Genomic DNA, 23,698 nt, shown 5'->3' on the forward strand with positions numbered 1-23,698 from the left:
TACTTGGAATAGCTCATTATACCTCTATTTCTGAAATTTCAGTAAACTCAAATCATTGTTTCATTTCTTCAGTTCTCTCCAAATGCTTTCTAGTAATTATAGTTCAATAAGATAAAATCTAAATAAGTCATTGTTCTAAGTGTATAATTTTATTTGAAGTCTCCAAAAATTTTGCCTTATAAGTACTTCAACAGTATTATTTTCTTTGCATTTCGTTTCTAGGGACATCCATTGCCAACATGGAAAATAAAACTGCAGCATTGCTGACGGAGTTTGTCCTCACGGGGCTCCCATATCAACTGGAATGGCAGATTGCCCTCTTCCTGGTGTTCTTCACAACATGTCTCACCGCGATTGTGGGAAACTTGGGGCTCATTGCTCTCATCTGGAATGACCCTCATCTTCACATACCCATGTACCTGTTTCTTGGGAATTTAGCATTTGTGGATACTTGGTTATCATCTACTGTGACACCAAAGATGCTGGTAAACTTGGTAGCTAAGAGCAAATTGATATCGCTCTCTGAATGCATGACAAAATTTTTTTCCTTTGCAACCAGTGCTACAATGGAATGTTTTCTCTTGGCAGCAATGGCTTGTGATCACGACACTGCCATATGAAGCCTTTACTTTATCCGGCTACTATGACCAATAGACTGTATCCATCTATTAATTTTATCATTTGTAGGTGGCTTTCTTAATTCTTTAATTTATAAAGGACTTTTATTCAGATTAACCTTCTGTAACTCCAATGTGATACATCACTTTTATTGTGACATTAGACCATTGTTAAAAATTTCTTGTACAGATCCTTCCATTCATTATCTAACATTTTTTATTTTGTCAGGCTCAATTCAGTTATTCACAATTGTGACTGTTATTGTCTCCTATACATTTGTTTTCTTTACAATTTTAAAAAAGAAATCTCTCAAAGGCACGAGGAAAGCTTTCTCTGCCTGTGGATCTCATCTTCTTTCTATGTCTTAATATTATGGTAGTCTTGTCTTCATCTATATGCCTCCTGCATCTTCACAAGCAGATGATCAAGATATGATGGACTCTTTATTTTACACAGTCATAATTTCTGTGTTAAATCCAGTCATCTACAGCCTGAGAAATAAGAAAGTAATAGATTCTCTAACAAAAGCATTAAGGGGAAATGTTTAGATTTTATACTATAGTATATTTTCCTTAAAATAGTTACAAATTCATACAAGTTAGGTTCGGTTAACTGTTAGTACACATTACCTTATTTTGCAATTATAACAGCCATAGTTTAAGTTACTAGTATCTGATAAACTACATTAAAGATTTGTATCTGTCATTCAGGATCATATAAGGAAATTTAATTAGGTGATTAAACTATGATAATTAAAAGAGGAAAACAAAAATATTTTGCAGACTCTTAAGCTCTTCCATGTGATTTTACAAATGAATTTAGTGCTAAGACTGTGTACGTCTTCTGATCATGACTTAAGAATGGTATTATACTTAAGTATGCAATATCAGTGCAAGGATATATGTTGGAGACTTACTTCATGCTTGCTTCATAGTGGTAGCAGGTTTGTGTTCGAACAGGGAAATCTCATGAATTTTATTGTCCATTGAAAGGTTGTTTATTCTCCTTGATCAGGAAATGGTGGGTTTCACTTTTGTAAGAATTCTACATATATATCACACTGAGAAATGAACAGAAATGGTAAAAAGAAATAAAAATAAGGAAGAAATTATAAATTGGGGCAGCAACAAATAATTAGAAGAGAGTCAGGGGTTTAGCTAGCTCAGCAATATGGCAAGTGTGAGATTGCCTGGCAAGTGTGAGGTTCTGAGTTCAATCCCTGGTACAAAAGAAAAGAAAAGAAAAGAAAAGAAAAGAAAAGAAAAGAAAAGAAAAGAAAAGAAAAGAAAATTAGAATATACTTTAGTTCATTGTGTTCCAATCAGTAAGAAGAGAAAAGTTGTCTTTCCCAGACTATTAAGGATCTTTTGTTTCCAAGGATATGTTTTTATTTTGTTGGTTAATCTTAAAATCTTCATTAGCTTGGAAAGGTAACAGATTACATCGAAGATTAAATTTTGAGGATCTAGACAAGGAAAGTGACAGAACAGAAAGGAAATTGTCTCAGCCGTCTATGAATTTAAAAATTGAATAGTACAACACAAAAATTCATTAAATTTAAAGTTTGCGGAATATGAACTTTCCAATGACAAACTTTAACTTTGTATTACAAAAGTTAAAACAATGCTATTATGATAAGATCTCAAACTGTGCAGTGGGCAGTTGGAGAGAGCGTGAAAATGAAAAAGAGTCAGAATGTTTTGTCCCTTGAAACTGGAGCAAACTAATTCTATAGTCTTCAAGTACAAAAACTTATTCATTTTAGATCACCCCTGCATTTTCTCCCTCAATACTTAAATATTATAATCTCTAACTTTATTGCCTTTAAAACAGATTAACCACATATTTCTACTCTAAATTTTATTTTAAACAATCATTCAGTCATATTTATTCTGAATTACTGATCACGCAGACCTAATATTGATCAGAACCCATTAACTCATCCAAAATATTGGGTCTAAGTGGCTGAACAAACAGGTGCTCAAACTTCTGTATGATGGCAGTATTTTTATCAGTACTGTGCTGCTGAGATAATTCATAAACAGCTTATGGCAATGTGGCTGTCTAATTTTGGATGGTTCCTCCATATGTTACAGAAAATACTTAAAAAGGTATAAATTGGCTTTTCCTGTGTTTACTGTCTTGTGAACTCCATATGAAACCTCTGATGCTAGGTTGGAGAGAAAAGCAAATACAGCGAGATTGGAAATCGTGGAAATTTGAGCCACTCGTGCATGTACCTTTACTTTTGCCACAGAACCTGTCTAGGTCCAACCTCTTTAACACACTTCTTTTGATGACACTGTCCTGCTTTACATGGTCACCTTAATGTTTTGTGTGTCTGATAATACAGAGTTCACGAGGGGTGGCTCAAAGTGCATGATTGCATGTTTGACCTCAGTCAAATGCTTGGCCTCCACAAAGACCCCATAGCAAGCTAAGAACTGCTTATCCAAAGGAGAATACTTGCCTTCAGAAGGTACAAAGCTTTGCTTCAAATTCCAAAGATTTAGCCTGTAAGTCACCTGTGGAGAACTTCCAAAGGCTTGCTAGCCCAAGATACAGCAACTAGACCCAATAATAAAGCTTCTTTCGGTATTGAGCTCTAAAAAGTCAAGATTTGCATCACTGCATCAATGGGTCAATGAACTCATATAAGAAAATGTGGCTTCTGTTATATAAAAAGGTCCACATGTATATGCCTTGTTTTGAGTTGGAAAAGGAACCATATGCAAAATCTTATCTATAACCTTAGAAGAGATATATCAACATATCCCGCATCAGTGGGCCTTGGTAATTTCACTGTTGTAGAAGGTTATTGGATATGTTTCAACTCCTCTGGTATGCAAATATAATGGATGCTTATATCAGTACACAGAATCCAAACAACCTGATATCATCAGTGTAGTGGGCCAGTATGATTTTGTGGCAAGGAAAGGTGGTCATGATCCCTGAAAATATTTGCAAATTGTAATTTGATAAAATACTTATCTCCAGATTAAGAATCCTTTATCAAAATAAAAAGAAAACTAAATAATGAATTTAAAAACTGACAAAAAATTTGAACAGAGGCTTTCATTAAAAAATTATATACAGATATCAAATAAAGATATTAAATGAGATGGGTGGTTTTCAAGTAGGTGAAATTAGATGGCAGAATGGGATTCTCAGTCATCATTCCTATACAGAAACATTAATTTGAACAATCATACACATGAAGATACCTTCACAAGAGGTAAACACATAGTTCAGAAATCACAGAATCTGATGATAAGAATAGGAAGACTCACTGAAGCCAATAGAATGAGCTTTACATCATCAGTGTGGCCCCGCCCTCAAATCCAGGCAGCACAGCATGGAGACAGATAATGTCTGCTTGGAGGAAAGAGAAGGAAATAAGCATAGTATTTTGCATGGGATCCCAGGATAAGGTCAATCACTGTAAAACTCTGGACCGGAAAGAGACAGTTCATAAGCACAAGCAAATCCTTGTGAACTGAGGCTCTAGATTTACCCTGGTACCAGATGGGACGCATGCACCCTGTGAGATGGATATGATTTTATACCTACATCACTGAAGAATGACTGCATTGGTCTCAGATTCTGAAAAAATCTCAGTGGCAGTCAGGCCTCGGTAATTATGGGCTTGAGTTACCCCAATCCTATGCCAGCCTTAGCAGGCATGTGACTCCAGTCTGATCCTCAAAGGCTATGTGCTCCAGCTGAGCTGTACAACCTGGAAAGGAATACACACTATTGCTGACAAAGTTTATTTACATAGAACTCCAGTATCACAGTGGCAAATTCCCAAGTTCTCGCTCTCCTTGATGATATACATTAATACGTCTTGGGAGCATTTGGTATTACTGTTTTTATCTTGAAAAAGTGTCTGTCTCGGTAACTTTTCTCTCATTACTGGGACAAAACACCTGACACTCAAAATGAAGGAAGGGAGGGTTTAAATATTTAGCTCACTATTTGTGCAGGCTTCAGTCCATAATCTGCTGGCTCCAAGGCAGGGTGGCATGGCACTGGGATACCTCTTCAAGGCAGCAGCCAGAGCCAAAAGGGGAGAGAGCAAGCCTCTTTTTCTCCCTTGTATTGTATCCAACCACCCCAACCCTCCCTTCCATACCCCCACCCCGCCTCAGGGCCCTGCTGCACTCACAAAATCCCCTTGCCCTCCTGTTGCACAGGATGAGGATGTTTACAAAGTAAGGAGCCTGGCTCCCTGCTGTGTCTCTCAGTTAAACTTCTAAACTTCTCAAGTTGACACATTGTATCAACCAAAAGAGAGTCTAATGAGGGCCTTTAAAAGGCCCAAAAATGAATAAACATTTTATTGTTTTATGACCCAAAATTCTTTGAAGGCTGGCTTTCATTGTACTTCATAGTCTTTAAATGTACTGAGAGCTCATTTTCATGTCACCTTTGATATGAAAACCAACACTGAAATTCCACACACATCCCTTTGCTGCTGAATTCCTAATGAACTCCTCAATCAAAAGCATACTCATGTGTGTGTTTCACAATCTTTAGTCATTTATCTACCTCATCCTGAGGATACTTTGTTACCAAGAATTATTGTCAGACGGTTCTGCACTTAATGAATTCCAATTAAATCATTTACGTCCTCAATATATTTCAGAGCTGTCTTTACCACCAGATTGTCTGAAAATATGATATATACAGACATATGTATATCTCTATCATCTATCATATCTATCATCCATTTGTCATCTACATAGCATCATCTTCTTTAATCTACTCAGTTGACTTACCTTATTTAATGTCCTTTCTACAAACCCTTTGGTTTAACTGATTTTTTCCCTCGTCCCATTCTTCTAATACAACATATTTATAAATAAATGAATTACTGAACGGTCATTCTTTCAAGTACTTGCCTTTGCTCAGACAGACATCTTTACAGAGAATTCCCTTGCTCCCCTCCAGCTACCCTTTTTATTTATAATTGAAATGATACTCTTTTTAAACGTCTTTCCAGCTCTTACAGTTTCCATAGAGCACTTCAAAATTTTTCAATAAGAATAGAAGACTATCTCATTTGAAGCAGTTTTTGGTCCTTGACCACATTTAGCCACAAGTAGTACTGATTTTCTTATTTTTAAATTACAAATTAATCCAACTGTTATTTTGCCTTTCACACTGAAGAGCACAGTGGCCGACACACATGAAGCTCTAGATAATTATTTCTGAAATATCTGTAGACTTTAATGAAGGTGACAACATGAATACACAGAGTACACAAGAGAACATCGCTCTTTTTGAGACCTGAATAAACCACGGGAGGTTCCTGGGGCTCAGGTGGCTACATCACAACAGCTCCACTTGTTTCCCTCACAAGCAGAGGGTCACGTATCTCAGCCACAGTCCAAGAACAGGGAGTGAAGACACCAAAATCCAGCCAGCCTTACTTATTTGCTGTACAAGATACTTGCTATCACAAATGTCCATTGTTTGTTATGTCTTTACCCTGTTGTCTTCGAAGAGATGGTTTCTTAACAATATTTAGATTTCAGTTCATTTGGTATCTTTCAAACTCTAGCTGAAGAAAGAACTCCTTGATTTCTCTTTCATCATAATGATCTATTTCCTTGAGTGAGAATGTAGATGTTAAGCTACAGATGTGATAAGTATGCGTGACCTGTGGAGTGTACTTTAGGTCCACTGATTAGGGGCCAGGCCTTTAGGATACTCTCTGATGACAGGACTCTCTGAGCCTTCCTTTACCCTTGTGTAGACTACAGCTCCCTCTCTTTTGTTTTTCAGTGAAACCTCAATTACTTTATACCTTCCCGAAACTTACACCATTTCAGTACTGTTGTAGATTTATTTCTCTTTGTGTATGATTTTATCATTGTGTGGAATGTTATGATATGGTAAAATACATACATGTACAAAGCCCAAAATAATATTTGAAATTTCCATGTGTCATTTTACTTTTGTGGTATTATTATTTTTAAACATAAAAATAAACATAAAACTTTTGTATATTAATAGTATACCATGTGAATTTTATATTTGTACATATTAAATAATATTTAAATCTTATATATTTAAATATAATATTTAAATCAGATTAAGCATATGTATCTCATCAGATAATATTTTTATGATGAAAACTCAAAATCTTTTCTCCTACTTTCATAAGTATACGATATATATAGTATATTTACTTTTTCTCATTGCTGAAACAAAATATGCAACATTCAAAGCTAAAGGAGGAAAAGTGTGTTTAGCTCAAATTGTAGAGATTTCAATTCATAGCTGGCTGGTTCCTCGGCTGGGTGACACGGCAAAGGGACATTCTAGAGGAGAAACAGTTTGTGGCAGGTAGAAGCCTGCAGAGGGGGAAAGTAGCACAGAAGCAATGGTGGCCTCCTCCTCTTCTGTCCCTCCACACTGCGGGCCATTTGGGTGAGCAGCACTCACACGCAGAGTGGGGCACCTTTAATTTCAGCGTTGCACACTTAAAATCCCAGCATCACACAATTTAATCCCAGCATCACACACCCTGGAATGAGTCACCTCTGTTAAGCTCCACCAGTGACTGCATGAGGCTTTGGAGGGACATCTAGCCACAGGTCGTGACATTCCTCTCCTGGCTCCTGAAAATTCCTTTATGAAAAAGTCACACCATCCATTTCTAAGAGTTGCCAAAGTCTTTCATTGCTGAAAATGCCAAGTCCTGGGGCTGGGGGTTTAGCTCAGCGGCATAAGCACCTGCCTTGCAAGCAGGCGGTCGTGAGTTCGATCCCCGGTACCGATAAAAATGAAAAAGACAAAAAAAAAAAAAAAAAAAAAAAAAAAAGAAAATGCCAAGTCCAAAGTTTCCCCTGAGGACTTAAGGCAAACTTTTAGCTATGAGCTCTTACACAACTGAGAAGAAAGTTAAACGTTTCCAATGTACAACTTCAGAATATAAACATTACCATTCCAAATGTACAAATAAGGTGATAGGAATAGACTCGAAATTCTAAAATCCAGCAGCCTGCATTTTGTTCTGCCTCCTTTTCTCAAGCAGGAGATGTTGCTTCATTGTAGGCTGCTCATAGACAGTTGAAAAGTGACATAAGCAGTTCTTATAGTCTTCTTCAGTGTCACACTAAGGGTGCAGGGTGGTCTCTCATTTGATTTCCTGAGCAATCATAAGGGCAGCTGGTAAGTCAATACTGCTCAAGCATGTCTTCTCAGGTTTATTTTTTTGTTTGTTTGGTTGGTTTTGGGGGGGAGAGGTTGTGTGTGTGTGTGTGTGTGTGTGTGTGTTGAGGTTTATGGACTGACTAGTGGAAAGCCTTTCTTGTTCATACATAGACCTTTGTAGCTAGTGTGTCATTTTCAGAGGTTCGCTCTGGGAGTGGCTGACAACAGGCCCTGGAGCTAGCCCTGCTGGTTGGCTCTGTTGTTTCTGGATGAAGGTGCAAATCCTCCACACTTGTCTTTTCTCTGGGCACTGGCCTTATCCACAGCCAGGCCTGTCAGTTGTTTGGTGCCTCTGCTGCCCCATGTCAAGGGGAGAAAAATGAAGTACAGACTTGGAGTTATCTGGCATGCACTCATGGTGCAGAATTCCTGGGCAGTGAGTTGGCTGCGGGAACACCCAGCTCTGGGGGATTTCAAGGTCTCTGGGTCCTAGGTTACCTCCTCAGGGGCTGAAGCTCCCTGCAGGCACAGACAGACCACTCCCTGGTCACCACTGTTTCCACCCTCCATGATCTCAGCAACTTGTTCTATAATTCCGAGACATGTATATGAATGCAGTCATCCTTAATTGTCGTACAAAGTAACATAATCATAGGAAATTAATAGGTGGATGTCAGCATTCACTCATCCGGAAGGGGAAAAGTTAGGATTTGATCCCAGAAAATAGAACACATTCTTAGCCAATATGTTTTATTGCCTCCCCCTGACCCGAATATGTGACTCTAAGTCTAGGTGATTGATGGATTAGAAGTTAAAACTTTGGGGAATTTATGAACCTTTACAAATATCACACAGCAACTATCACATCCAGGGTTAAATCCAAGTCTTCTAATGCTTCATCTACTAGGGTTTCAAAATATTGTTTATGACTGGCAATTTGTTTTGATTAAAAAGTATATTTTATGGGCTGGGGATTCAGCTCAGCGGCATAAGCGCCTGCCTTGCAAGTAGACAGTCCTGAGTTCGATCCCTGGTACCGATAAAAGGGGAAAAAAAAAATTGAAAAAAAAAGTATATTTTTCCACTGTGCTTTTATCACTTAATATTTTCAGAAATAAACTGTTGTTTTCAGATCTAGTTAAGATATTAACGATTAAAGCTATGACGTTCAGTCAGAGGAATCAATAAACGTTAATCAATCATCAGCCACATTAAAAAAAAATTGCGTTTTTCCCAGTAACAGGAAAAAGTTTTTATTTGTTTCCTAACTTTTTATTTTATTTTGTCTGTGTTGGCAAGTATAAATTAGTCAGCATTCGGCTCCATTTTTTCCCCCCTTGGAAAAAAGGACATTTATGCCATGCCCTGCCTGGGAATGTGTGGCCTATGCTGCCATCTAGTGGTCATATTGTGCTTAACACTGAGGATTGCCCTGCTCTAGTGCTAGGAGCTCACTGGTGTCCTCACTCCTGAGACAGTTGATTCTGCAGCTCATGAATGACGTGAGAGGGGAATTTAAAAGCTTGGAAAAATATTTTTCTAGTGGAGATTCTGGAATGTTCAGAAACAGAAAGAGCACTGCTGAGCGAAAGCAAGGCTTCTTAGTTAACTAGCAGCACAATTCTCCCTACTTCTCTCACCGTGGTCAGTTACGCTATGGTTCAATATACAAAAGAAAAATAAATTTCAGAAGTAAAACCAAATAACTTTTTACAAGGAACACACATGTACAACTTTTTAATGTAATAGTTTTTACATTTTTACACATAAAACACATGCAGACCTTTTCATTTTAATGACAGTTCTAAATAACAAAATACTACACAGAATTTACACTGTATTAGGCATTATAGAGATGATTTAAAGTGTACGTGAGCATGTGCGCAGTTTGTATAAAAATAATATATCATTTTTAAATAAAGAAATTGAGAATGGTTGAATTATGCTATCTTGGGTGCTTGGAATTTGTTTTTGTTAGGAGTTCTTGATCCAGTCTAAGAGCATAACTTCTTTTATTTTTCATTTGTGGGCAAAATAATAACTCATACCCCAGGATGAATATTAGGGCCATAGCTATGCTTTCCAAGTGTTCACTTTGTTTCCTTTCAAAGAAACTGGCTGACAACACCAGCTCACCAGCGGGGAAGAAGTATAAACAGGAAGCAATTGATGAAAGGGCGAGCTTAAACTAGCAAAACATTCCCCACGGACTCTATGATTCACTTTGTTTCCTGTTCGTTGCCACTTTCTAATTTTGACAGATGTGGCTCCCCTCCCCCACACGCACTCTTTTTTTTTTTTTCTTAAGCTTTCTGGGCTTGCAGAGGAAGGCGCTAACGGGGCGGGGTTAAGAAGTCTGCACAGCATCCACAGAGACAGATGCTTTACTGAAATTGAACTGAAACCCTAAGACCTTCTGTGGATTGTTCCTTGCCTTTGCCTTATTTTTATGCAGGCCATTTCCCGCTTAATGTTCACCGCAAGAATAAACTTCTTATAATTTTGCTGACATACATACTGATGTGAAAATAACATTTGTTATTGATTGATTGATTTCTTGATGAAAACTATTCTTTTTGGAGTGAGATGAAATATCAGTGCTTTTTAAATTTGTAATTCTCAAATAACCAGTGATGTTGAATATTTTTTCATGTATGTATTTGCAATTTGTACTTCTTATCTGAGATGTGTGTATTCTTCTAAAATGCCTTTATTTGAATTACATCTTTGAATTTAGATATCATTTTTTTTTTCAATTCTTTACATGTTCTAGACAGAAGTTCTTTGAGGGACACTTAGATAATTTTTTTTCCATTCTGTGGGTTTTCTTTTCACTCCATTGATTTCTTTTGATGTGTAAAACTTTTTAATAGGGATCCCAGTTGTTGATTCTTTGAAGTATTTCGTGTGCAGTTTACATTTTGTTCATCAAATCTCTGCTTACCTGTCTTCAAGATTTCTATGTACATTGTCTTCCATTACATTTAGTGTTTCTGTTTAATATTTAGATCTTTGATATATTTTGACTTTAATTTATTTCATGGTGATACACATGTGTGTAGTTTTAGTGTTTGGCATGTAGAAAGCCAGTTTTTCCAGCACCATTTATTACAAATGCTTTTGCCCAGAGAACATGTTTGACTCCTTTGCCAAAAATGAAGTGGCTGAATGTCTTTACAGTCCTGTATTCATCTTCTACTCTAATATATTGTTCCTTATGTCTTTTTCCTTGCCAGTACCATACTGATTTTATTACAGTACCTTTGTAGTAGAATTTCAAATCTGGGATTCTGATGCCTCCTGCTTTGCCTTTGTTTCTCAGGATTGGCTTCGCTATCCTAGATCTTTTCTGTTTCCAAATGATTTTTAGAAATGATTTCTCTATATCTGTGAGGTATTTTGATCAAGATTGCATTACATTGTGTAACAGTTTTGGGAGTATGACCATATTTTCACAATATTGGGTCTTTTTATCCATGAGCAAAGCATACTGTAATTTGTAATTTGCAGTATTCAGAATGTTTCTGTGCTTTGTTAGATTTATTCCAAGGTATTTCATTTTTTGGGATGCTATTGTGAAAGGTGCTATTTCTCCAATACTTCTCTCAGTCAATTTGCTTTTTGTGTACAGAAATGCTGTTAATTTTTGGTCCTAACTTTGTATCCAGCTGTGCTACTGAATTTACTTATTTAATCTACTCACTTGGTGGAGTTTTTGAGGTCTGCTATGTAGAGTATCATGCCATTTACAAATAATGATAATTTAGCTTATTCTTTCCTATCTTTGTTTTATTTCTCTCTCTTGTCTACTGCTCTGGCTACTGTTACCAGAACTGTATTGAAGGAGTGGTGATATTGGATGACCTTCTCTTGTTCCTGACTTTATAGTGAAAGCTTCCAGTTTTTGTCTATTTTGTATGATATTGGCTATTCGTTTGTCATAGATGCTTTTTATCAGATCGAGGTAGAGACCGTCTATACTGGTTTTCTGTGGAGTCTTTATCATGAATGACTATTGGACTTTATCAAAAGCACTTTCTACATCTATTTCTATGACCATACGATTTTTGTCTTTGGCTCTTTTGATGTGGTGCATTATGTTTATTGGTTTGCATATATTGACCCATTCCTGGGATGAATCCTACTTGGTCATGATGTATAATCTCCTGAATGATTTGCTGTATTCTGTCTGCTATTTTATTGAGAATTTTTGCCTCTATGTTCATTAGGGAGATTGGCCTGTGGGTCTCCTGTTTGGTTGAGTCTTTCTCTGGTTTCAGCATCAGAACAAGGCTTGCCTCCAGGAATGGGGTAGGGAGCATTGTTACCCTTTCAGTTTCATTAAAGAGTTTGAAGAATATTAACATTAAATCTCTAAATTTATTCTAGAATTCAGCCATAAATCCACAAGGACTTTTATTTGTTAGTAAGTTTTTAATTACATATTTGATTTCAGTAGTTGGTAGTGGGTTATTTGAATTTTTTGTATCTTCTTGATTCAACTTTGCTAACTGGTGAGTTTCTAGGAATCTATCCATTTCTTCTGTGTTTTCCAGCATGAGTAAAGACCTTTAAAGTGATTAATAAAGATCTTCTGAATTTCCACATGATCTGTAGTGATTTCATCATTTTAATTTCTCATTGCACACATTTGAGTTTTTTCTTAACTTTTCTTGATAAGGTTGGCTAAGGTTTTACCAATTTTGTTTAATGTTTCAAAGAACCAACTCAATTAATTCTTTGTACTATTTTCTTAGTCTCAATTACATTAAGTTCTACTCTGATCTTTACAATTTCTTCCCTTCTATGAGCTTTGGTCTTGACTTGCCGATTGCTCATTTGTGCTGTTCTGTTTTCCTGAAATGAGAATTCACTGCCATATTTCCTGCTTAGGATTGCTTTCATCGCATCCCACAGGTTTAAGTACGTTATATCTGCATTTTCATTTAACTGTAGATATTGTTCAATTTGTTCTTTAATTTTATCTGTGACACATTGGTTGTTCAAGAGGGGGTTATTTTTTCGTGCGTCTATGTAGTTTTTGTAGCTTCTTTGCCATTAGTTTCCAATTTCATTGCATTATGTTCAGATAATATGCATGGGATAATGTTAGTTCCTTTGCACTTGCTTAGGCATCTTCCTTGGGTAGTACGTGTTCTATTTTGGAGAACATCCCACGTGCAGCTGAAGAGAATGTGTATTCTGATGTTGTTGGGTGGAACCCTCTGTAAACATCTATTAAATTCATTTGTTAACAGGTTTGATTCATTTCTGCTATTTCTTTGCTGACATTCTGTCTTTTGATCTATCCCTTTGTGATAATGGGTTATTATGCCCCTGTTATCCTTGTGTTACTGCATATTTGATGTTTCCTGTCTATTGATATTTTCTTGTATACTCGGGCACTCCCATGTTGGATGCATACATATTTAAGACTGTTACCCCTTCCTCTTGAACTTTTCCCCTAGCAAGTATGCAGTCACTTTCTCTATCTCAGTCGGTCATTTTTGGTTTTAAGTTCAGTTTATCTGTGAAGAGAGTATCTACCATTTCTTTTCTGGGTTCCTGTTGCATGGAGTACTGCTTTTGATATTTTGACTTTTTGTCCATGAATTTCTTTTTGAGTTAAATGTGTTTCTTGTATACATATCTTTGGATCTTGTTTCGTGACCCATTCTGCCAACCTGTTTTTTGTTTTGTTTTGTTTTGTTTTTTTGGATTAGTAAACTGAGGCCATTTACATTGATGATTATAACTGATAGGGTATTGGCCTAGCTTTGTCATGTTATTTTTTACTTGCTTCTCCCTCCTTTTTGTTTGTCTTGTCCAGTGGCTTCTTTCTATTTTTGTGATCATTTTTATCTCTATCTAGAATGTCTTCCAGTAACCTTTCTAGGATTGTTTTGGCGGACATGAATTTCTGCATTTGTTCTTTGTCATGGAAATATCCTGTCTCTTATTTTTGAAAGACACTTTTGTAGGTTATATCAATCTAGGCAGGAAGCTGTTTTAATTTGATTTTTAAGGACTCAAAAACTTTACTGAGCTCTCCTTGACTTGAAGGTTTGTGTTCAGAAGTCAGTGTGATTCAAAAATAAACTTTCCTTTATAGGTGACCGGTATCTTTGGTCTAACAATTTTTACCATTCTGGGATTTTTGGGGAGCTGAATTTCTGGAATCTTGATTATTATATATTTGGCTGTATATTTATTTTGGTTATAGCTTTTTGGGATTCTATATGCCTCAGTTACCTGTATTTCAGATTCTGTCACCATGCTTTGGCAATTTTCTGCTCTTATTTATTCAATTATTTCTTTTTATATCACTTGTGTTGACTTCTGTTTTTTAATTGATATCTAATCAGTTTTACCTTATTTTTCTTTGTATCGTGTTGGAGGTGTTGAACTGTTATTTCATGGTTCTCTGATATTTTTAAGAGATTTTTTTCATTTTTTATCAGTAGCTGCAATTGTGTCTTCAGGATCTGAAAGTCTTCATTATTGTTCAAGCTATTTTGCCAGATTTCAATAGAATTTTAATTTCCTGGATATCTCTTTGCATCTGCTTCATGCATTTTATTTTTTTCTTGTATTATTCTTTCAAAATGTCTATGATTTTCCTATGTGCATCTGTGTTCCTTTATTCATCTATGTCTTCTCTAGCTGGGGTAAAAAATTCCTTCATTAAGATTGTCATTTGTTACATTAGCTTAGAGATTATTTCTGATCTGATTTTCTCTGTAGCCTCATGGATTTGTTTTCTTTACTTTACTTGGTGTTTTTACAAAAATTTAAATTATGTGTCTTCAATGTCTTTATGTCAGCATCTCCTGTACTTGTTCCAGATGGGCTGGAGGTCTGAGACTGCATTTTGTGTTTTATATTGTCATTTTAACTTCTTGGATTGTATTTCAATCATTTCAGTCCCACTAGTTCTGTCAATCCTTTGTGTGTGTTTCAGTCAGTGTCATACTTTGGCTAATATTCACCTACTTGCTGAGCCCCACACTGTAGGAGACAGGCCAGTCACCTAAATTCCTCCTGCACGGTCAGTTGGGTTGGTCCTGGATTCTTCCTGAGCTAACCAGCCTAGGCATATCGGTGTGATACAAACCTTAGCTAATACTGTTGCTGCAGGCTCATACATTTCCAGGCCACTGCACTTGCCTGTCCATGGAGTGCACTACAGCCGGGGCCCTACTGTGTTACAGGGAATCTTGCAGGCCCAACCAGCTTCCCTGCACTCTTCCTGGCCTCCAAAATCCTCCAGGTGGGGAAAGATGCTGCTGAGGCCTCTGCCAGCTGATCAAGTGTTTAGTATAAACCTCAAATCTCTATCTTCTTTATATTTTCAGCCTAAAATAATAGGAAAATTTCAACCAAAAGAAGCAAATTTTAAAAGTGAACAAAACATAGAAAAATGTTCTAAGACAAGTGTTTTAAGTAGAAACAAATTATGTGCCTATAATGGACACTATAAAATAAGAATTTTTGTGAGAATGGCAATTCCCATTTTTCTTCATGATCTATTATGGTAGCCACGAACATTAGCCTCTTGTACTTCATGAGCATTTGAAATGCAACTAATACAGTTGAGGAATTGAGCTATAAATTTATTTAAATTTAATTTATTTCAATTCAGAATTCTTTACTATTCACCACTTTACAGTGGGCCCCCATGTACATGGTATCTACTTCATTACATTATATCTGGTGATGATGTTTTCTAATTTTCAACATTTTTAGTGTGATTGGCATTATATAACAAAGCATTTTACTGGATTCTCTGCTGTTTCTTCATTAAAATTTCAGAAACACTGTTTATTTTACTTATATAGTATGCCTGAGTTATATTACATGGTTCATTTTGCATAAGGAAAAATGCATTATCTGGTGTGAACAATGATTATCATAAACTAAGCAAATCACACATATTTTATATGCAAAAAGTATTCTAATTTAAAGACTTCAGGTGACTGACTGTGCTTGGAATTGTTTCTGTATACACTAGTGTGTTCCATTGATTTATGGGTCTGCTATTTCCCCATTACCATACTGTTTTGTCACTGTAGCTTGATAGTATAATTGAAGTCAAGGATTGTGATGCCATCCTACCTTGCCTTTGTTTCCAAGAATTGGTTTTATCAGTTCTGCTTCAAAATGAATTTTAGCATTGTTTCCTCCAAATCTGTAATGTATGATATTGATTTTTTTTTGTCTTTTTCCTTTTTATCAGTAACAGGGATCGAACTCACGACTGCCTGCTTTCAAGGCAGGCGCATATGTCGCTGAGCAAAACCCCAGCCCCCAATATTGATATTTTGACCAAGACTGCATTAAATCTGTAAATCATTTTTACAGGATGGCCATTGTGATTGTATGTGTTCTTTCTTCCCAAGAACCAGGAAAATGTTTCCATTTTTTTCATATCATCTTCAGTCTCTTTTTTTTCTGAGTACTGTATGTTTCAATGTAAAGTCTTTTACTTCTTTCCTTACATTGAAACTTAAATATTTAAATTTTTTGGATGCAATTTTGAAAGGTGTTATTTTCATAATTTTCCTCTCAGTGAGTATCCTATTCATATACAGGGATGTTTTTGATTTTTGGATGTTGACTTTCTTTCCAACTACAGTAGTGAATTTTTTATTAAATTTGGAATTATTTTGGTACTGTTTATGGGGTCTTCTATGTAGAGTATCATGTCAATCACAATACTCACAATTTAACTTCTTCTTTTCCTATCCTTATTCCTTTTAATTTTTTCTCTTGTCTAGTTGTTCCAGTTAATGCTTCCAGAACTATATTAAACAGGATTCCTGGCAGTGGACACCCTTGTCTTGTTCCTCATTTCACAGGAATTCTTTCAGTTCTTGACCATTCAGTATGCTGTTGGTTTGGCTGTTGGTTTCTCATAGATCTTGTATCAGATAAAGATTATCTATTCCAATTTTTTGTAATTTTTCCCATGGTTGCATATTTGATTTATCAAATGCTTTTTATGCATGTGTTGAGATGATCATGTCATTTTTGTTCTTAGCTCTGTTAATGTTGTGTATTAAGTTCATTAATTTACTTATTTTCAACCATCCTGCATCCCCTGGATGATCCTTGCTCACTGTGTATAATCTTGAGGATTTGCTGTATTCTGTTTGACAATATCTTATGAGGATTTTTACATCTATATTCATTTGGAAGATTTGCCCGTATCTCTGTTTCTTCGTTAGATCCTTCACTGTTTGGTTTCATGGTGATGCTTATTTCCAAGAATGAATTTGGGAGAGCAGATTCACTTTGAATTTCATTAAAGAGTTCCATGTCTCTGAAATGTTATTTAATTTCCATGTTTTTAAATAGTTTTAATGGTTTCTTTTGCCAGTGATTGCCAATTTCATTGCACTATGGGGATCAGACAATATGCATGGGATAATTTCAGTTCATTTAAATTTACTCAAGCTTGTTTTATGAACCAAAATATGTTCTCTTTTAGAGAAAGTCCTGAATGCATCTGAAAAATATGTATTCTGATGTTGTGGGATACAACACTCTGCAGGTATCACTTAAATTCACTTTTTCAAAATTTTGGTGCATTTTTGAGATTTTGTTGATCTTTTTGGTCTAGTTTATATCTGACTGTAGAGCATTGAGTTCTCCCATTACAATTGCATTAGTGCTTATTTGATTTTTCATGTATTTAATATTCATTTTTTAAGCTGAGTACACTGGCATTTGGGTTTAAATTGAGAAGATGCTGTAATTTTGGTGGTTTTTCCTTTGTAAGTGAATTGTTTCTTTGTCTATAAACTTTTAATATTCCATTCTTGTGATGAATTCCTGGAATCCTTACTGTTATACACCTTTGGGCACATTTTTTTTTATCTACCCGATGGAACTGGAGTTCTATATGTCTCAGTTATCTGGATGTAAAATTCTTTTTACGTGCTTGACAAGTTTCTGCCATTACTTCTTTGGATAGATTTTTATATCATTTGTGCTGTCTCCTGTTTTATCACTGACTCAGTCAATCTGGTTATTTTTCTTTGCATCATCTAGCAACTGTTGGAGTGATATATTCATAGCCCTTTGCTATTTTTAAGAACTCTTTATTTTCATGACCACTATATAATCCTTTCTTCCAGATCTGATCCTTTGTCCTGACAATGGCTCATTCTACTACACATACTTTCAATAGAATTTTTTATCTCCTGGATATCTGATTGAATGTGTTTCATGGATTACATTTCTTTCTTATGTTGGGATTTCATGGTTTGCATCATTTTCCTAAGCTCTTCTACTTTTTATCTTTCTCTTTTCTAGATTCACTAATCATGACCTTTATTATGGTCATCATCTCTGAAGTGAAACTGAGTTATTCACCAGGCACAGCAGTTTGCAGCGTCCATTGTTCCATTCTGCTGGTGTGTTTCTCTTTGGAGCCCTCTGTAGTCACCAGTAGTCAATGTACCTCTACAGGTTTGAGCCACCCCTCCCACACTACAGCTCAGAGAGAAAGTGCCACTCCTCACTTCCCATGTCTGCACTTGGTCCCTCTCCTTTCTCTCTCTGCGGGCCCTAATTCTCACCTCAGATACTTGCTCAGTCCTGGGAAGCCACTTCTCTCTTCTTCCCCTTGCGCTCTTCTAGCATCTGGATTCCAAATATCAGAGAAGATGTGTCACCATCCTCCTGCCATCCCAGAAGGCCTGCTTGCTTCTTTAATCCTATATTAAACTAAACTATAACACAACAATCCATAAACTACTTTCTTTGTTTTCAGAATAGTCAAATACTCACAAGTGCATTTATTTTAGTATCTTATAGACTTGTGGATTTATCATCATATTACTTTTGAAGCTTAAAGTTTGTAAAATGTATATTAGTGATAAATGGTAGACATTTTTTAGTTCTTAACTATCAGCTGTGTGGTGGGGGTAATGCAAGAACAACTTTTATACAAAACATCAGAACATTTAGTACTCCTTTAGTGGTTTATAACCCTGGTTTTAATGATCTTTGCAACACGCTGCAAACAAATTGATAGCACATTAACTTTAGTTTGGTAAGATAACTTCATTTGATAACAAACAATGAGAACATATGTCATGGGAAACTTTCACTAAGTGAAATATAAATGATTTTGAAAAATAGTATTATTTTCATAGAAATGTGGATGATTTTATAGTGGCAAACTTAATTAACTTATTTCTGGTTTTCTTAGCCATTTATATACCATATAATAAGGTACATTTAAGTGCTAGTGTAACTCATAATTTTCATTGAATCACATCATATATTTTTTATGCAACACAAGCAAATTCTTTATTATCCAGTTTTTTATTGATACCAATGCATTGCTTGTATAATACCACTTCTGTTCTAAATATATTTCTTTATAACAGTAAAAAATGTACTTAATTGGAATATCCATTTAGTTTTAATCTTTTTTTAATTGAAAGTATGTGAAATATAAAATAACAAAATGGAATATATCTTTGAAATTGTCCTTTATCTTTGTAGTATTCAAACAGAATAACTAGTGATTATGTAAATAGCTTTAAGAACATATTAAAACCCCAAAATCTGGAGTAATATATAAATAATGACATCTATTTTGCAGAGTTGTAAATTTGATGGCCAGCATTAGATTTCATTGGGTAATTCTTGTTGAATGAGTGGATAAAAACATGCATATGTTAATCAATTTAAGAACATTATTACAGAAATCTTTTGTACTATATATCTAATTCCTTAAATTGTCTTATTGGCATAGGAAAACCGTTGCAAATGTTTTCAAACATGCATTAGCACAATATGATTTAAAATAACATAGGGCTTTAAGTTTAAATATTTCCAAATTATTATATGTATGCCTAATTGTATAATTCTTATAAATAAAAACCAAAAACCAAACAAACAAACAAAACACATTTGGGGAAAATATGTCCAAGCTTCCTTCTTTCACTTTCTCTCCCTTTACTCGGCCTATTCTCTGTCTTATTTCTTCCCACCAGTCTGCCATCTCTTGTCTTTCACTGGAATGTGTGAAGCTTGTACTTTATGTGTGAGCTTTCCAGTAGTGCTCAGATATTCTCACTAGTCGTACACCATGGATGGAACAGTTCTAGAGGTGAATCTACAGATCTCTCACTTCCCCATAAAAACTTTCTTAGCCCTGCTATGCAAAATTAAGGCTTGCTGTTTCAACCACACATATTAAAATGTCTGGTCTAGTTCTCCATATTACCTATTTTCCCTTTAACTACTGAAAATTTTACCATGATGTTTTTCATACCATTTATTTTGCTTTTATGCATAGTGATATTTGCTTGTTATTCACATTTATTGCTTATCTTTTTATCTTATCTGAATGTGAAGTCCATAGAAGAAGGTTTAATATGGAATAGAATAGCAGAAACATCAAATAAAGTATCTGTAACACTCATATAACTGTCAAGTGAATAACTGAATAAATCCAACAAAAACAAAAGTGACAGTCAAAGTTTATATTCAATAGTAAGTAATGAAATTGTCATTATAGACTAGGATTTTCTTATATTAAGGACCTGATGTGACTTAACTAAACAGTATACCACATCAAACATCCTCACTAATACTGAATATATTTTCAGACTCAGATGAACATGCTTCCCTGTGCATTCATTTTAGTGGCAGTAATATTATGAAAAATTTACATATTTGGAAAACTGTAGATGCACAAGCCTTCCATTTCGATGTATTTTGCGCTATCAGTTGAGTAACTGAAAGTTTTCTTTCATCAAATAGAATTTATCAAACACTTGAATCATGGATCAACAGATATTAAATTATTTCTATGGAAACAATTCTGTAGTTTATTTGAGATGGCCAATCTATTTCAATTGTATTTATGGCAGATTTGAATAAAAATCTTTTTGATATAGATTTCAAAAATACTATTAATATATTATAATAATATTCATATATCACTGTTTTGATACGGTAGTGAAAAAATTTTTTGAGTATAAGACTTAAAATAGCATGATGTAGTCAGAAATTTGTAAGCATTTTAATTGAATGAGCTCTTCATATTTGCAATGGAAGATCAAGTGATTTCTCTTTGTAGCAGATTCATCTTGAGTTTTTCAGCATGAGAAGATGAGGAAAGGATAGGAAAAGTTGATACAAATACAGTACTATTGACAAATTTTTTTATTTACACTGCATGTATTTATATCTGATAGATTTTAGGGGTGCCTGTTTGCTAAATATGAACATGCTAATTAGAAGTAAACTGTTAAGAACATTTTTTGGAAGGTAAATTCAGTACATTTTATGTAAAATAAATTCTATTATAAATACAAAAGGTCTGCTTATAATTGAAAAACTAGCATGCCTGAAATTAACTGAATAAATTGGTATCAAAATTAAGAAAACTGCTGATTTTAAAACTATCAGATGTAGAGGTATAAATACATATAGTTTATTATTTGCTTTACAGGGTACTTTTCATGTGATTAAATGTATATTTAATTTGAAAAATTGACTTGATTAAGTGGTATGTTACAATATTATGTTTATTTATTAACAGAAAATATGTTTACTATAAACTATTAGTTTCATTTCTAGGAATCAAATTCTTTTTTAAGTTGCTTCTCTTTTGCTGTTTTTCATATCAGAAGCTATGTAATAAATTTTTCATACATTATTTTTAATATTTTAGCCAATAAATTGTCAAAGAAATTGAGCATAATTCTGTAATTCTTAAATTATATAAAGAGAATATATATACTTTTAAGCTTCCTATTCATTGCTTATATAAATCTATTTTACATATATAATAAAATATTCCATTTAAAATAATTTTCTGATTAAGCCTGATATTATGAAACATGAGTGAAAAATAAAGAAAAATTACAAAGTTGTATTAAGTGAAAGATATGAAAATGCTGATAAAAATATTGATAAATTTGAATTTTTATAAAAAATTTTGATGATTTTAATTAGTATAGGTACTCAGGAAAATAGTAGAATGTTACCTAAAAAAAAATTTAAGAATGGTGCTACCATATGATCCACATTCATGGGTACACATCCAATGGAAATGAAATCTTTAGAAACCTAAACTTTCATGCTTATTATAGCGTTATTGATGAGTTAAACAATACAGTCAAATAGGTTGCCTATGAAACAAAGAGATAAAGAAGTTGTAGTATTATTGAAAGCAGAATTTTTCAACCACAGAAAGAATGCAATGCAGTCATTCACAGCAACATGACAATTAGAGAAAATTAATTATCCTAAGTGAAATGTCAGTCAGAGAAAGACAATGTCTCATGTTCTTATTCATTTGTATAAGATAAAAGTTCAGTGGAGTAGAAAATAAAGTGATAGTCATAAGGGACAAAAAGGTTAAGGGATGAGAACTACGGGTAGATTAGATAATGCATGCCAAAATACAATTAAATCTGAACAATTGGTTCTGGTGTAGGATAACACACGGGATAACTTTAGGAGATAATTTATGCTTTACTTTTAAAAAACTGAATATGAAGAGCCCAAAGTTTCCCAAAACACAGAAAATATAAATATGTTAGGAAATGACAATCCTTAATGCCCTGAGTTTCATCATTACATATTTAACACATCAAATTATTTTACACATAAAAATATTTATGCATCAATGGATTTCATTTATATGTATAAGCAGTATGTACCAATACACTAAAAATGAAAAAATTGAAAATTCAGAAAATTAAGATATAAAATTAATGTACATGGCAATAGGATTGCAAAAACAACTAATAAAAATGAACTCACTCCGGCTGTTAATGCCTGTAAAGCAAGCAGTTGAGCAGGTTAAGACAGGCATTTCATAGGTAACTCAGTGAGATTTTTATCTCAAAGTAAAAATGAATGCCCAAAGCTAGGGTAGGGACATAGGTAAGTGCAAATTCCATCTGACACACACAAACGTGTGCATGTGCACACACAAGCACAAACACCCTCCAAAGCATCAAAAATAAAGGTACAAGACATAAAGAAGCTAAAAAGAAACAATAGCACTACATTGCTCTTGAAAAGCAGTGCAAATAAGAAAACAGAGAAGTATCTTTATGTACTGAGAAATAAAGACAGTGAACGTTCCATTGCATTCCAAAGCCGTGTTTTGTAAAAAATAGGTAAAATAAAAACTTTTTGTGAAATAAAAAGCTGAAAAATAAGTCAATGAAATGAATTTAAATGAAAGATTTGCTGCTCACTGTGAAATGGAGAAAAATGAAATGACTTGGAAAATCCAAGAAATATAAAATGATTCGTAAAGGAATAACAAGTATAATTAAATATCAGAGACTAACAATAGAACAGAGAAGAAATACTTGAAGTAATAATAAAAAATTATTTTCAAAATTAATGTAAGAAAACAAACCATAAGTCTAATTAACTCAGAGTTGCAAAAAATAAATACTAAAAAAATAGCAAAACATGTAATCAGGTCAATTTTAACTTCATGTAGACACATACATACACACATGCACATCTAAAAAGAAACTGAAGCATATAACATTTCCACTAAGAAATAAAGAAAATACATCAAAATTTTCTACATTTAAGCAAGCTAAAATATACATCAAAATTAGTATTGCTTAAATAAAAAGGTACCTCCAAACAACACCCAGGATCCATCAAAGTTGTCTTTTGACAGTAGCAGATCTGACTTCTAAATACATTAAATTTTTTCATGAATAAGAATGCAGGTCAGATTAAAGAAAACTGCTGTTGAATGAATGTAAAATATGAATTAGTTTTTAATTTTTAATTGATCTAATATGTAATTATTCAAAATAAGAGAAAAAATGTATTTTCTGATATTATAATATGAGTAAGTGAAATCAATATATTGTAAAGAATGAAAAAGTAGTATATCTTCACTGGCAAT

At 34.3% G+C, this 23,698-nt stretch overlaps 1 long non-coding RNA gene and 1 pseudogene across 1 annotated transcript; both read left to right on the forward strand.

Moving 5' to 3' along the window:
- Positions 1 to 239: 239 nt before the first annotated feature.
- Positions 240 to 1,166, forward strand: LOC134470567 (olfactory receptor 5H8-like; annotated as a pseudogene).
- A 16,090-nt stretch (positions 1,167 to 17,256) lies between these two features.
- LOC134470568 (uncharacterized) lies at positions 17,257 to 18,532 on the forward strand. Its single transcript, XR_010039509.1, has 2 exons — positions 17,257 to 17,335; positions 18,100 to 18,532. It is a non-coding gene; the product is annotated as an uncharacterized LOC134470568 (long non-coding RNA).
- The last annotated feature ends 5,166 nt before the right edge of the window (positions 18,533 to 23,698 follow it).

Source organism: Cavia porcellus, unplaced genomic scaffold (assembly GCF_034190915.1).
Source record: "Cavia porcellus strain 051 isolate PalLab524CR breed Dunkin Hartley unplaced genomic scaffold, mCavPor4.1 scaffold_15, whole genome shotgun sequence".
Classification (NCBI taxonomy): domain Eukaryota; kingdom Metazoa; phylum Chordata; class Mammalia; order Rodentia; family Caviidae; genus Cavia; species Cavia porcellus.